The sequence below is a fragment of the Sorex araneus genome, chromosome 2, assembly GCF_027595985.1.
Source record: "Sorex araneus isolate mSorAra2 chromosome 2, mSorAra2.pri, whole genome shotgun sequence".
Classification (NCBI taxonomy): domain Eukaryota; kingdom Metazoa; phylum Chordata; class Mammalia; order Eulipotyphla; family Soricidae; genus Sorex; species Sorex araneus.
Genome location: NC_073303.1, coordinates 72,533,505 through 72,549,527, shown reverse-complemented (window position 1 = coordinate 72,549,527; position 16,023 = coordinate 72,533,505). Strand labels below are relative to the sequence as shown.

At 35.4% G+C, this 16,023-nt stretch overlaps 1 pseudogene; it reads right to left on the bottom strand.

The window, feature by feature from the left end:
- Positions 1 to 544: 544 nt before the first annotated feature.
- Positions 545 to 15,601, bottom strand: LOC129401682 (histone H3.1-like; annotated as a pseudogene).
- Positions 15,602 to 16,023: the final 422 nt, after the last annotated feature.

Here is a 16,023-nt window from a genome sequence, read left to right as displayed (position 1 = left end):
AGATCCTTTGTTTCCTGGGAAGATGCTGCTTTGTTAGCCATGAGTAGGAAATGGAAATTAGGAAGACAGACATGTGGATTAATAATATATCATTAACTACTAAAATTACATAACAAGCATTGTCATTCTCTGTAATCACAATGATTATATGTAAACGTTTGATGGCAACTTATTATCTTACATTTCTATTTTGGAGACCCTCACATATAGTTTTAGGGGTGCAAAACACTATTTGCAAAGATTTTGCCCTCAAAATATATTCTAGTATCACTGGAATGTAAAGATGGAATATAATTTTGTTACTATACACAAGGATTCCTTACATTTTTATATTAAGTACATTAATTGTTTAAAATCATGTTTCATACACTTTTAGTCTTTAGATAACATAAACTTACTATTTGCTGATTTTATATGTTAAATAAACATAATATTTTATATTTGTGAGAAAACTATTAGATATTTTATTTTAACTCTTCCTAATAAAAAACAAATTTTCAACTTATGAAAAATTTAATTTACTTGAAAGCACTCTTCAAATGGCTCAATGTGCTAGCTGAAACACAAAGGATAAAGAAAATTCTGATAAAAATTGTTTACATCTGTGGACACTTTTCAAGTTCAACTTTTGTTAAATATTAATATCAACAGCTGGAAAGCCTTGTAATACTTAGTAGGGGTAATTTTTCAAAGCACTGGTTGGAGTTTGAAGCCACACTATTCCCACTAGCTTTAATGGAAATCATATTTCTAAAATCTAAGCAAATTATTTGAGAATGTGAAAATTATAGCTTATAATCTAATATTTAAGAATTAACACATAATGAACAATATATTTACTTAAATCTTCTTCTGAACATGGCATATACATGCAATTCTTTAAAAAAAGCTCGGCAAATCAGAAACTAGCTGTATCAAAAATTAAAGAATCAATTCATCTTTAAATAAATGTTTCCCCTAGTTTAAGGGTCTTTTCCCTCCTAATTATTTCCAGATTCTCAATGAAATCACTAGATGGTGTGTGCCGACATCCTTAATATCTTGCCTGGTGCCTGCTATATAACAGACTCCATACACTTTTGAATGAATCAATAAATATACAATTGTTCTGTCCGTATTTTCTCTTTAGTTAAAAGATAAAGATGTAAGTAAACATAAAAGTAAATAATCAGAGAAACAGAAAAAAAAACTCTTTATTTGACTGAAATTTGTAGGCATCTCCATTTCCAGATTTTCCAGTGATTTGTGTGCTGTTTCTGTCCTGTAAAATGAAGTTTTTTCTAGATTTTTTAACTTTAGGATTTACCACATTAGCCATAACTGATTCTGATTATTTTTACTTTCTTACCTTCCTTTCCCTGAGATGATGTTTTTTGGGGTCCACGCACAACGGTGTTCATTGCTTAATCCTCACTCAAGAGATTACTCCTGATGGGGTTCTGAAGATCATACGTGGTGACAGGGAATGAACCCAGTTTGGCAGGGTGCAAGGCAAGTGCCCTATCTGCTTTGCTATCTCTCTTGCACCTGAATATTTTTAATGTATATATCTGCTTGGAAGTCTTGTTCCCAACTTACTAAAATATCAGCTATTTTTTGCTGCATGGAGAATCACTGTCATTGTCACTATCATCCCTTGCTCATTGATTTGCTGGAGCGGGCAAACCAGTAACCTCTCCATTATGAGACTTGTTGTTACTGTTTTTGGCTTATCAAATACACCACGGTAGCTTGCCAGGCTCTGCCGAGCAGTGTGGGTGAGATACTCTCGATAGCTTGCTGGGCTTTCTGAGAGTGGCAGAGGAATCGAACCAGGATTGGCCGCGTGCAAGGGAAATGCCCTACTGCTGTGCTATTGCTTCAGCCCATTAATAAAAATAAATTAAAATGCATCCGAAGGCTGGAGAGATTGCACAGTAAGTTGTACACAGCCAATCCAGGTTTGATCTCCAGCATCTATTTGGTCCCCTGACCACCATCAGAAGTATCCTATGTGCAGAGCCAGCAGTAACCGCTGAGCAGCGCTGGTTTGGCCAAAACAACAAGCAAATTAACAAATGCCTTCATGACCAAAAAGACAGTACAGCAGGCAGGGAACTTGCCTTGCACACAGCAGTGTGGGATTCTATCTCCAACATACCCTAGATAAGCATCCTACCTGCTGCACTGGAAAATAGTCTTTATCCTCAAGAAGGATAGAAAAGACAAATAGTTATAATATGCTGATTTAAGAATTTAGAGAATATAAGAGATGAATCAGCAGTTCTATTTCTTTATTTTTTTTTTCTTTTTGGGTCACACCAGTGATGCACAGGGGTTACTCCTGGCTCGTGCACTCAGGAATTACTCCTGGAGATGCTTGGGGGACCCTATGGGATTCTGGGAATCAAACCTGGGTCGGCCGCAAATGCCCTACCCTCTGTGCTATTGCACCAGTCCCAGCAGTTCTAGTTCTTTACTCCTTAGTAAATTCAAACCCTGTGACATGAAATTATATAGGAAGCTCTGATTCATGTGATTGTTTTGTCCAATGAGATGCTGGCCAAGTAAACTTGAACACAGGAAAAATCACGGAAAGCATGATGATAATGGGTTATTTTGAAAATGGACATGTTCAAGTCAGGCTCTTGTTCCCATGAAGAGAATGAATATTGGTAAAATAAACCAATCCTATTTGCTGGCCTACACCAAATATAGGAAGAAAAACAGGCATTTTCCACTAAAATAAATAATAAATATAATAAGTAGAAGAGAAGGGAAACCTATATTCTTACTGAAAACCTATTGAATACTAAAATTTTATTCCTACAAGGCCACATCTTGGGGACCATGGTGACAGGAATTTGCTTGGAGTTACAGAGGTAATGTGGGCTCTGAACATACATAAAGTTGTGCCCTTGACTACACTTACATTCTCCTAGCAGGTCAGTTGCCTCACTCAACCCAAATGCTTTTTTTTTTAATTGAATCACCATGAGATACAGTTTCAAATCTTTCATGTTTCAGTTTCAGTCATACATGATGAACATTCATCCCTCCACCAGTGCACATTCTCCATCACCAATGTCCCCAGTATTAACCCCCCCAAAAAAACCTTCCCCCTGGCTCTATTACGGACAATTTCCCTCATACTCTTTCTCTCCTTTTGGGCATTATGGTTTGCAATACATATACTGAGAGGCTATCACATTTAGTCCTTTATCTACTTTCAGCACACATCTCCCATCCCGAACGATCCCTCCAACCATCATTGACTTAGTGATCCCTTCTCTATTCCAGCTGCCTTCTCCCCCCAGCTCATAAGACAGGCTTCCAACTGCACTGTGGCACTGTAGCACTGTCATCCCGTTAATCATCAATTTACTCAAGTGGGCGCCAGTATTATCTCCATTTGTGCCAGCCCTGAGATTTTAGCATAGCAAACCTTATGCCCTCTCACCAGGGGGATTGCCCCACAGCTGGAAGACTGCCTCATGAGCAGAGGGGAGAAGGCAGGTGGAATAGAGGAGGGATCACTAAGAAAATGATGGCTGAAGGAACCAGTTGGGATGGGAGATGTGTGCCGAAAGTAGATAGTAGAGCAAACATGATGACCTCTCAGTGTCTGTGTTGCAAGTTATAATGCCCAAAAGTAGAGAGAATATGGGGAATATTATGTGCCTTAGAAGCAGGGAAGGGTGGGAAAGGGGGGGTATACCCGGGATATTGGTGGTGGGGAATGTGCACTGGTAGAGGGATGGGTGTTTGATCGTTGTGAGATTGTATCCCAAACATGAAAGCTTGTAACTATCTCACGACGATTCAATAAAATTAAAAAAATTAAAACAAAAAACAAAAACCTTATGCCCTCTCTCCTCGATGCAGCAGGCCAGCTGGATGTCCTTGGGCCTAATGGTGACACGCTTGGTGTGGATGGTGCAAGAGTTGGTATCCTTGAAGTGCTCCACACACCTCCTGCATCGTCATGATGGCCGAGTTCTGGGAGCGCAGTTCAGTCTTGAAGCTTTCGGATGAGCAGCTTGGTGGACTTCTGGTAGCAGTGGATTTTATGCCGCACCACGGTGTCAGGCCAGTAGCTTTGTGGCTTCTTCACGCCGCCCATGGCTGTCACGCTATTGCAGGCCGCCTTGATGGCCAGCTGCTTGTGAGGCACCTTCCCACCCGATGACTTGCGCGCTATCTGCTTAGTCCGAGCCTTCTCATTCTTCCCAACTCAGCTGGAAGCTCCTTCAGGCTTCCAACTATGGAGTAATATTTCTGGCTCCTGTGTCCACTGTCCTTGTGCACCCAGCTGCGTTCACCTGTAAATGGCAGAGAATTGTTTGCGAGTTTCTTGTGAAATTTAAAAATTGTTTTCATACAACTGTGGTATACAATGCAGGGTGCTTCAATGAATACTTTAGAATTCATGAATTCAGTACATAAAATGAGTCTTTGAAAAGAAAAATTAAGGCACTTTGATTCACAGTACTACTGATAATAGGGTTTCGTGCCTACACATGCCCACACCACACCCTTAACCAGAGTATCTCCCAACTCTGTCAGGCCAGCATGATAAACTCACTTCTGTAGCTCAGTTTCCAGCTTCTGTTTTATTTGATCATGTTATTCCCTTACTATATTTCTGTATACCCCACGTGAGAGAGATCATCCTATACTTATCTCCTTCGAACTTCTTGAATACCTCCAGATCCATCTACATTGCAGAAAATTCCATGACTCTATATTTTCTTATAGCTTAGTAGTATTCCAGTTTCTTCTACAATCATCTGTTCTCAGATATTTGCTCCTTGCCAGATTGTGACTCCTTTGAACAGTATACCATGAACATAGGAATGCAGATGTTTGTTTGCAATAGAGTTTGGTCACATTTAGTGGAGACCAGAAATGGGCATAAGAGAGACAGCCTAGAATGATCAGAACTACAATAAACTAGGAGAAATCATTCAACTGAAAATGTTGCCTGGATTACTACAACTGCTATATTATATTTAATACATGGATGTAATTGAATTCCTAAAGAGAAGCCAGGCACATTATCTTGTCCAAAAAGTAGTCATTAAGGTGCTCGGAAGTGAGTACAAAGAGTGGGAAGATTAAGTAGCTCAGGAGATAGGACAAAGGTTCCGACCTGGAAAGAACCACCCCCCCACCCCCGCCAGTTTCCCTGTGCTTCCCACGGCTAAGCACCACCACGTGACCCTGGTGATTCCCTGGTGCCCCAGAGTCTCAGTAGCATCACATCCTTGGACTCTGGCACTGAACTTTGACAGGGTTGCTGAGATCACAGGGAGTGGATTCTGAGGCCCCTGAACACATTTGGGAGCCCCACCCCTGACTAATAAGAGAAAAGGTAGAGGGGGAGACTAAATAAAGCGAACATTGGGTAGTAACTCCCCTTTGAAAAATCATACTAAATGGCATTAAATTGAGAACATCATTTAATAGGCTATATTCATTATGTGTTGTAACTTTAATATTATAATTAGTATTAGCTGTACATTTAATAGCCATTTTGTCTTCTATAATGTTTTCCTATGCTCTTTTGGGGCTGGAGCGATAACACAGCGGTTGGGCTTTCGCCTTTCACACGGCCGACCCGAGTTCGATTCCTCCGCCCCTCTCGGAGAGCCCGGCAAGCTACTGAGAGTATGGAGCCCGCATGGCAGAGCCTGGCAAGATACCCGTGCGTATTGGATATGCCAAAAACAGTAACAGTAAGTCTCTCAATGAGAGACGTTTACTGGTGCCCGCTCGAACAAATCGATGAGCAACAGGATGACAGTGATGCTCTTTTGATCTTGAAGTGTGTCTTTCCTAAACTGAAGATATGATAAAATACATATATGAAGACTTAACTAGAACTAGTAAAGTCTGAGCTATTTTAGTTCTGGTTTCCAGGGACAAATAAATCTGTAAGCAAAAATGTTGAATGTTTAACATTTTGTTTGATTAAAGTATAGTAATTAGTTTTATTGCTATTATTATTATTATTAATTGCATTATACTCTTTGCCTCAGGTAGGGCCTTTGCCTTGCACGTGGCCGACACAGGTCTGATTCCTCCGTCTCTCTCAGAGAGCCCGGCAAGCTATCAAGAGTATCCTGCCCGCATGGTAGAGCCTGGCAAGCTACCCGTGGCATTTTTGATATGCCAAAAACAGTAACAACAGTGGAGAAGTTACTGGTGCCCGCTTGAGTAAATCTATGAACAATGGGACAACAGTGCTACAACAGTGCTATACCTTTTGCAAATAATTTCTGAACCCAGGTGTGAGAGTTATTAAATATTTTTAGTATCTTTCTTCTCTCCAGATTCATTTTGATATTTCGGCATCAGAACTTTTTTTTTTTTTAGTGCATTAAGAAGGATTTTTTTTAATCTTTTTGCTTTTAGGGCTTTTTCTTTCCTTCTTTTCTGTCCTACAGTCTTGGGTTTTCCCCACTGTTACACTTAAGCAATGTCTTGCAATGTCTTAAAACCAACCTCATTTTCCTAAATACTTTATTTTATATTGGATGTAATTTAAATCATTCTACATGCAATCTCTTTTTTCACACTGATTATAAACTCCTCTCAATATCTCCTGGTTTCTATTTCTAGATTGTGATCAGATAAGAATCTGTCTGTGTTATGCCTATTTCAATCGGTAGGGTAATCTAATCTTCTGTAGCTTCTCTGTGAAGCTTACAAAATGTGTCTTGTTGTAGGTTTTGGTTTTCTGTTTCATGTGTGTGTGTGTATGTGTGTGTGTGTGTGTGTTGCAATAAATTAATATTTATAAAGTGAGATAAGAAATCTATTTTTCTAGTATTTATAATGCTTCCCAAAATGTGACAATGTTTTAAGAAATAAAAATGTTTTCATTTATATTTATGTTCATAGGTTACTGTCTCAGTGCTCAAGTTGTCATTTAGTGAAGGGTCTTTACCAATGTTAAATGCTTCTTCCATTGGTTCAATAAATAGTATGTACTCCTCATAGAAAATAGTAAGTCTAATAAATAAGTCAAAATCAGATTTGAAAGTACAGTTACCACCAAGAGTAAAGAATGTTAATATTTTGATCAAATATGATGGTGCAAATCACAGTGTCTTTTTTAGGTCTAAGCCAAGAGCTAGTCTACTTCAATTCAAGTAGTCAGTGACTTAGATATACAAATAGAAACTAGACTTATGATGACTACTATACACCAATAGAGAAGAAAATAAAACTTTGCACATAATTAATGAAAACATACCTTTTAAGATAGTAAGTTAATAGAGAAAAATCATTGCTATTTTTACTTATGACTAGAGTTGCCAATACAATATATTAAAATAATTGTTATACATTTTACTTACTGAAGATACATTTGCTCACTTCCTGATATATAAAAATATGTATCAATATATATTTGAAAAAAATGGCTTGATCAATAAGTTTTATTTTTCCTTATATAAACTGTTTAAAGTTAATAATCTAGATTTTTACAGCAAAAGAAAATTATGCCACAAAAATTATTTTGAAAGCAGAAAAATGTTTTATTTTCCATTTAAAATATTTTCTCAAAACCTTTGAAGAAGACAGGCATTCTGGTCATTTAAAACATTCATAAGTAGCAACAGTATTTCCTTTTAACTTAAAAGCTCAGATATTTTATAGGCCTAAGAAGCAATTTCTAGGTGAGTAGCAATCATTGGCCTAATAAAGGTAGATTGCAGTAAGCCTCTTTCCTCCCATTTCCCTTCTTTGTGACCTTTATGCTTCCACACTTTGCACATTCTTCCTACCCCCCACCATAAAATTGTCCAGCCATTTCTCACACTCATTTGTATGATTTTCCTTAATGGCCAAATGTGTCATGCTATTCCACACCATCTCTTCATTCAGCTGAATCCACTTGAATCTTTTCCCTTGATTTCCTTTGTCTTTTATGCCTCCCCCCCCACTTTGTTTCCTGAATATCATTTGGTATCTAAGAAATTAACCTAAGTAAATACCTCACATTTGTTATGCCGGTGCAACATCTGTCTCTTCTCTTATTCCCATCCAACTAAGGTATTTCTTTTCCATGGAATAAAACTGCAAACTGAACTCAAGAATTTGCAGAACATTAAAACACCCATCTTCTCATTGAGAAGAACCTTATATCACAAAATTAACAAAACTAAGGTTACAGGCGTGATGCATAACTTTGTACAGTTTTCGGATCTTTAAATTTCTTATTATAAGCCAAATGCCTTAGGCTAATCCAGTGAGTACAAAACAGTTTAGTTTGCAGAAATGTAGACTTCTTTTAAGTGCACATCATTTTAATTTTTAAAATAACATGAAGGTCTGTTTAATTTATAATGTGATAATCAGGGTACATGTATATGTTGTTTTACTTCATGATGTTTCTGTCATTTTGATTATTTGTAAATGAAATATGCAGCATTATGCAATTGCTACCACAAGCATTGATTAAACTCTCTGCTGTTCATGAAAGCTGACAGGGATTCAAAGGAGGAAATGTAAAACTTGACGGTACAGCAAAGTAGTGACATTTCACTCTATAGAGCTGCCAATATTGTAATCTTTCATGTAAATCATTTTTATCAGTTCAATTCCATATCTTAATTTGTATACCAAAGAAATCTCTCAGTTGAATTAACTTTAATATGTAATAACATAATAATAATCATGTTGTATTCACAATCTCTTTAAACCAGCAACCACTTTTATTCTTATTGGCCCCCAATTTTATTACTTACTCATGAATGGATTTTTAAGCTATATTTTTCATTTTCCTGCTGTGAACAACCTACCCTTCATTATTTTGTTATTTAGAATCTACTTTCTCAGCTTAAGTGATGTCTTTGTCAATGATAGCATTGTATTCATTTAGAGTGATGATTGATATGGTAATAGATACACTGTGATTGAAAGCAACCTTTGTCAATAAGAAGGCCAAATACTCAAACTGCGTATTGGTCTGAATTTGCTCATTATTGGAGACCTTTCATAGTCATATTGACTTGCTGTCCAAATGTTGTTACTTACCTGATGCTTCCATTGTTTAAATGGTATAGACATTGGTTTTGAGCATAGCTTTCCTCAATATTTGTTCTAAAATACACATGACTCAATTGTGTATTTTTAAAGCATGTTATATATATGTACACAATAGAAATTTTAGCTAGAAAGGAGATGTTTAGGTTCAAAATATGAAAAATACACACAAAAAAAGAGCTACAAGTACTATATCTATATACCCCAATCAAGCCTTTTCAATTTTGAAATGCTACTTTGTATATTTTTTAGTAAAAGATATAAAAACATTTGAATGGAAAATATTTTATTATCTACCTTAGGTATTTATTTTATTATATTTGTCATAAAAGGATCTTTACAAAACACTTTGCTGCAATTGGCCTGCATTTAAATATATATAGTTAACTAAATATATGTTCTAAACTGACACAACTGTTGCCTTAAAAATACTAAGCAAAGATCACAATTGTTTAGCTTTTAAACATTTATTTTCACTCAGAAAGACTCTTTCCCCCTCACCCAGATGCTCCAGCCATTATAATCTTTTCCTATAAGATTATAGACTTCCAAAAACTAGTTTTTCTTGTTCATGTTCCTCCCAGAGATTTATATTTTGCCTAAGACTTTGTGGACCTTCTATTGATTTGAATAATTTAGGATTTCATAACGAGAGATGACTGCAATACTGGAACTTTCACATAGTACTTATAATATAAAGATATTGCTAAATTTGCTGTGAATATATTTAACTTAGGCAATAATATGCATATAACATTTTTCTTACTACAGATATGATAATGATTTAAAAAGAAGTAATTTCTTTGTTTTCTTTTTTGTTTGTTCTTTTTTTTTTCTTTTTGGGTTACACCTGGTGATGCACAGGGGTCACTCCTGGCTCATGCACTCAGGAATCACCCCTGGCGGTGCTCAGCGGACCATATGGGATGCTGGGATTCGAACCTGGGTTGGTCGAGTGCAAGGCAAATGCCCTACCTGCTGTGCTATCACTCCAGCCCCAAGAAGTAATTTCTTAATTGGTATCTATCTACACATGTAGCAATGAAAGCTCTTAAATTTTATGTTATCCTCACATATTTATAACAATAAATATTCTTCAGTTTATATAAAGTTTCTTCTCATATTGCATTTCATATTTCCTACTCTCACATTTATGATAAACTGGTTTCACAAATGTCTACAACTTTGCTTTCTCTTCTTGTTTTTCTGAATTGTTAAGGGGCATGGTCATATCCATGACCCCCTCCACAACTATTCAATGTACATCAATATTTCATTCGCATGGTTTTCATATGCATTCCTTGTTTCCTGCTTCTGTTGCTGGCTTTCTAATTCAGGTACCAATAACCAGTACAACTGGCTTACTAATTATACCTTAGGCCCTATCTGTCCTGATCTTCTGCTCCCATTTCTCTGCAGCTTGCTTGTGATCACGTTACTCAAAGGCTCCATTTGCTTACAAGGTGAAATTCAAACTCATGCTCCTTGCAGTCATGTGATTCCTTATTTTGATCCCAACCTATAATTTTAATCTTATCTGTCCGGTGGATTCTACGTGAACTCAATCTGTTTAACATATCCGACTCTTTCTTCACTCCATCCATGCTCAATTACATATTCTTCAGTAAAATATTTTCATTTGGCCATTTTCATCATGTAAAAGCCCAATTAATCTTTCCTGATTCTGTTTCAATACTCATCATGTTTTAAACTATTCTGGTTCTTCCAGCTAAAAGCAATCATCCAGTTTACCTTTGGGGTTAGTGGAAGCACAAAACACCATCCTACATCTTTCATTCTTTTCTACTCAAGGAAGAAATATTGTATTAATTGTTAGATATTCTATTGTCTATTTGCAGGACCAACTTCATGGGCAAAGGAACTCTACAGTTTAAATAGGGACATACTCTTAGAAAAGTCTTGTGTTTAAGTCTCTACTTTTTGGTATATTTCTTTGCCACCCCAAAAGTTGTATAATCAGTCCTAGTAGTTTCTTTTGCACATATTTTCAAAAACTATTGATGAAATGGAATGTGTACTTTCTTTTGAGTATATCTGATTTTGAAACAAAGCTCAAATGATATTTTATTATATAAACCTGCAATGAGATTTGAATAAAATGAAATTTTAACATGTTTAAAATGTTTTAAACTCTTCCCAATGTCTTATAATTAATTATTAAAATAAAACTCTTAGCACATTGAATTTTTTTTTTTTGCCACTCCTGACTGTTGTCATGGTTTACTCCTGACTCTATGCTCAGAAATTACTCCTGGCATTTCTAGGAGACCAGAGGTGGTGATGGAGATTGAACCCATATTGACTGAAAGAAAAACAAGCACCTCACTTGTTGCCTTTGACTCTGTGGTCTATGGAATAATTTTTAAAATTTTTTATTTAAATTCATATTATACTTACATTAAAAATAGTTTAGGATTTTGATATTTGACCCCTGAAATTGATAGATATAATTAACATTATGGCTTCCATAAGTGTTTTACTTAGAAAATATCATCAGCAATCTATTAAAGATAGCAATGATTCACTATTAAATCAACTCAATTGCATTTACTAATTTATAAGGTTTTACTCAAGTGCACTGGAGTGCTTGCAAGCACGTGCATGCAATTATTATTTTTTAAAATAATCACAAAGCAAGATTGTGAAAAATCTGAGAATTAGAAAGAAGGCTGACAACCCTTAAATACAAGTCTGAGTGGCTCATTATATGCAGTATGTTGAACGTCTCTGGCAAGAATTTTTCTCTTTGAGTAATTTTGAGGAATGTTGATCTAGAAATATTTCCAGACTATTTAGCCTTTTTATCCTCTATAGATTTTCTCTTGAGTACATGTTCAAGGCTAAACTCTCTCTGCTTAAGACTAAGAATAGGTCTTTCAAGGACATTGCAATTTTTTCCTTTCTATATTAAATGCTTCAGCTAAACCTGTGATTATTTGCCTATGTACATCTGTATCTATGATGCACAGAAGGGGAATCTCAGTTATAGTGCACTAGTAATAACTTCTGCCTTTTCCTGTTTTAGGAGTTATATATATTTTATAATCTAATATCTTTACTCTATGCCTTACTTTCCAAGTGACTATAATAAGTAAAACTGATTTTTATTTAGCTTTCATAACAAATTCCAAAGCCTACAGACACATAATTTAGAAAAAATTCTATATTTCAAACCATAAAAAATTTTGGATTTTCAAATATTAGTGAAATATGTACTCAAAATCTTTATTTGGTGAAATGTGATGTATCAAGTTCTTTACGACTCAAAGTGTCTGTACTTAGGAAAGCTTCATAATCAGGCCTTGCATTTAGATGCACTTTTATTAATGAAATTTATTAAGAAAATAAATACAATATATTTGTTTTATTTAAATAAATAAACACTATCAACATAATATTTAAATATTTATTTAAATTAATTTAATAATCATTAAATAATAATTTATAAATATTAAAAAATAATTAAATTTTATTTAAATAAATATCCAGGCATTCAATGAGACAATAAATTTACTGAAATGGTAATATTATCAATCAATATTAATAAAAACTTATATTCTATATTTGCATTATTTTGGGGCCACACCTAGTAATGCTCGGACTTATTTCTGGATGGGTTCATTCAGTGCTTGGGTTCATCCATGCAAGGGTCCAGGGGATAGTAAGTGGTACCAGGTTGCCATATAACAAGGTAAATGACCTACCTATATACTATATTTCTGGCCCTATTCTGTTTTTATGTTTTAAATGTATTTATGTACAGAAGTCTGTTGTTTGCAGAATCATTAACACATTCTTGTAGGTTCTTTTTTCACAGTAGAACATGGAAGCTTATTTGGCAAAGGTAGAATGTTTTATATAAATGACGGCTATGAATATTTTTTTAATTCTTGAAAGAAATACCAATAATAACTCTGATTCAGAGTTATTATTCTTTTGGTCATTCAGTGATATTAATAGAGACTATTCTAAATGCCTGAGAGTGCAGTATGAACAATAATGAGAAAGAAAAACCAACATGGTGGTAAATTATATATTGTACGGCAATTTCTAAATAAATAAATAAATATATTTAAAATATAGCAGGTAGGGCATTTGCCTTGCATGCAGCTGACCGGGGTTCGATTCCTTATCTCTCTCGGAGAACCCAGCAAGCTACCTGTGGCGTATTCAATATGGCAAAAACAGTAACAGGGCTGGAGCCATAGTACAGCGGGTAGGGCATTTGCCTTGCACTCAGCCAACCCAGATTCCCAGCATCCCATACGGTTCCCTGAGCACCGCCAGGCGTAATTCCTGAGTGCAAAGCCAGGAGCAACCCCTGTGCATTGCCGGGTGTGACCCAAAAAGCAAAAGGCAAAAAAATAAAACAAAACAAAACAGTAACAACAAGTCTTACAATGAAGACATTACTGGTGCCTTCTTGAGAAAATGGATGAGTAACGGGATTACAGTGACAATGATACAGTCATTGTCATTGATATATCTGTATCATATACAATGATACAGATATATATATATATATATATATATATACACACACACCCTATGGGAGCTAGCCAAGTGGAAAAATTCTGTGATCAGTATCAATACTTTGAATATATTAGATCACCATGAATATTTTTCTTAATTCTGCTGAATGAGGAAGATTGTGCTTTAATAATCCACTGGAAAAGCTAATGAATCAAAACTTAATAGGTTTTAAGTAGAAAATATGAAAAGAGCCATGTTGCAAGTAGATTAATTTTTAAGTCATATCAATATGCGTATTTGAGATCTTCTAGTGGAGATATAGAAAGAGGATAAAAAGAGAAAACAATATACTTATGGGCAAATAACATGAAATTTTATTGCCATGCTTTCATTTCCGACAAAAACCCTAAGCTTAAGATATGATGTGAAGAGAACTTTGACTTTCTAAGTAAGGAGGACCCAATACTCAGAGAACAATGGGAGGAGAAAATGGCATTGAACAAAACTGTCACGATCATGTTCAGTGATCAAATATTTACCAATAAATAAAGAAATTCTTTTGTAAAGGTTAATTAATCAATTTTTAATGTTGCACTCTCAGTAAACATTTCAAAATAAATATTTCACTGGAAACAGTGAGCCATCTTCACCTGTATGCTAATAATGCTTGCAAATAACTCTTTTCTTCATGACACATGACTTGAGTGATTCTCTAACATATCTCATCTATTTAGTGCTACCCAATACCTAATGGCATGTAGATATAAATACTAATGGAGAAAGTGCACTGCCTTAGGGAACACCCATCATGACAAGTAACTAATTGCTTTATGTACATTAGTACCAAGTGAAGCGTTTTACATCTTTTGAAAGGCACCAGCACCCTCTACTTCCTAATTTACTGAAATGTCATGTCCTCTCCTACGACAGGATTAGAAGGCTTTATCAAATCATCAAACTAACTCCCCTCAAATTCACTGTTCCTTGCAAGACAGGTTGAAAATCATTCCAAACATAATATCAAATATTTTCACCCACAAAATAATTGGTATTTGTGATTTTTTTCTTTCACTTAAAGCCTAAGCTTTTAATGTGTGTGCATCTTTATATATATATGTATATATATATACACACATATGTAGATACATGTGGATTTCACTTGTGTTTAATTTCTCTGTCATAAAACTGTTCAAATATTATCATATTCTCATTCTATAAGACATTACTATTCGACAAAATGAAAGCAAAAGCAACATACATCTCATCTTCTGTAATCACAAGCTGCAAAAATTACATTTTAGAAAATAAGTCATTCTTAGAAACAGAGAAAAAGTCAGTCTCAAACATTAAGAAAATTGCTAACGTGACACACATTATTGCCTTTAGGCATGAGTTGTATTCCGGTGTTGCTGCAGAACTAAAGTCAGCATGCCAAAGGTGGAAGCAGATTTGTTTGATGAAGTTTACTCTACTGATTCATAAAGATATTAGTGAGATAGGTAGCTACTACCATCTCTAAATTAGTCAGAGCTTAACAATAGTTATAAGTGGGGGAAACAAATTAGAATATGCTGTTCTACCCCCACCCCCCGCCAGGTTGCCAGAGCCTCACTCTGCATATTTTACCTCTAAAATGTGATGGGTTTCATTTAAAAGTCTTCCCACAGAAATTAAAAATTGAATTCAATAGTAGAATCCAGAAAAATCTGTCTTATTAGACAAAGTTCAGACTGGCACCCCTTATCTTGTCCGAAAGGAGGAGACGTGTGGAACCTTAGTCTAAAATCTTGATTTGTAGTCACCTGGCAAGTATTCCTCAAGGGCTCAGACCTTGAGTGGAATTATTGATCATGCTGGCACCACCATCCTATAATCCACCCTTCCAAAAAATGTACTTCCCTATTTTTCTTCTCTCTCAAACAATCAAATTAAATTAAAACAAACAAATAAACAATAACAACAAAAACAAAAGAGTTCTTGTGGCCAGGCTAACAGATCGTTGTTTTGACGACATGAATCTGCCATCTTCCAGCTTGCCAGCCTTTTGCCAGTCAAGTTCTTTGTCTCCATCCATTATGCCGCCTCTTGTATGATTGACGCTTGAGCTGAGTTGGATCCTATGCTTTGTGGTTACACATTCATATAAAGGTAAAGCATCTAATTAAAACCTATAATTACAACATGGTCTTATTTTTGTCGTATTCATTTTTGTGAAAAAAATTAAAATGTATCCTTCTTGTTCAGAGTATAACCATTTGCCCCTAAGGTAATGGATACGATGAAGAAGGAAAAAACAGAACATAGAAAAAATCTTGAAGATGGTGTTCTCTATATTTTTGTAGAAAATTGTTCTATATTATAAAATTATTACACTTGCTTAAGTGGTATGCATGAACTAAGTCTACTTGTTTATGGACAGAACATAGACTTATGATATGAGTAAAAGGGGCAAATTTTGATAAGAAGAAGATAGTGTACAGTGGATCAATTCTGCCT